Raw genomic sequence first — 1245 nt, forward strand, 5'->3', positions numbered from 1 at the left:
ATTTGCATAAAAAAAACCACCCTGAACTACAACTCATTAAGCTATCTCCCTTTGTAAAGAATTTTGAGATATTAGGGCATTAGTTGCCTTATATGTAAGAAGTAATACTCTGATTAATTTTTTCTGAGTTTATTTTGTTCTTTATAACAGTGTTTATATAAATAGCTGTTCTTTATAAATGTTATTATATTCTCAGAAAATAACATCAATACACAATACAATAGAAAGAGGGAGATATTTCAGGGAAAGTGAGTGTTTTTTAGATCATTTCACCTTCTTATATGCATATACCTCACAGGAACACCCACTATACAAATGGATAATTCTAGTTGTTAAACACCTTAAAATTGAGCTGAAATTACCTTCCTTATATTTTCTATCCCTTCCTACAAACATATCATGGTACCCTTCCTACTTGGAGATATTTTTCTAAAAAAGGTTTACCAGGAATTCCTTGCTTGGCAACTGGAGCTGCTCCTTTCAAAGCAAAGCTTGAAATTTTAAATTAAAGCATTTGGTGAACCATCAGTCAATTAATCAAATCTTGTGTACCTACCAAATGCAAGGAACAACACTCAACATTCGGAATAATCAGTGATAATTAATCAATTTATTCCTAAGAAATTGTTTCCACTGGTTCTATTGTTCTCGCTTTGTAATGCTTCTTGTGAAGAAAAAAAATAAAGCTGAACAAATGGTGGGGGAGCGGGGAGGGAAAGACATCAAACTAATGTCGTGTGTGCTAGTTAGTTACAAATGTACCTGGAGAAAAAACAGGATTAAGTATAAGGCAGACAGTAACTATATTATTTTGACTCATAGCAGCTCCAGGTGCTTTATATTTTATTTTGTTTTATTCTTATCACAGCTCTGTACTCCCGACAAAGAAACTGAGCTTTTAAGAGGTTATTTAGATGCCCATCAGTAAATGAATGGATCAAAAAACTATGGTACATTTACACAATGGAATTCTATGCAGCAAAAAGAAGGAAGGAGCTCCTACCCTTTGTGACAGCATGGATGGAGCTGGAAAGCATTATGCTAAGCGAAACAAGCCAGGCAGTGAAAGACAAATACCATATGATCTCATCTTTGACAGGAACCTAAACAACAAAACAAAGAAACAAGCAAAATATAACCAAAGACACTGAAATAGAGGACAGGCTGACGGTGACCAGAGGGGAGAGAAGAGGGAATTTCAGGGGAGAATGGGAAGGGTTTACAGGAACAAATTTAAAGGACACA

The sequence above is a fragment of the Phyllostomus discolor genome, chromosome 1 (genome assembly GCF_004126475.2).
Source record: "Phyllostomus discolor isolate MPI-MPIP mPhyDis1 chromosome 1, mPhyDis1.pri.v3, whole genome shotgun sequence".
NCBI lineage: Eukaryota > Metazoa > Chordata > Mammalia > Chiroptera > Phyllostomidae > Phyllostomus > Phyllostomus discolor.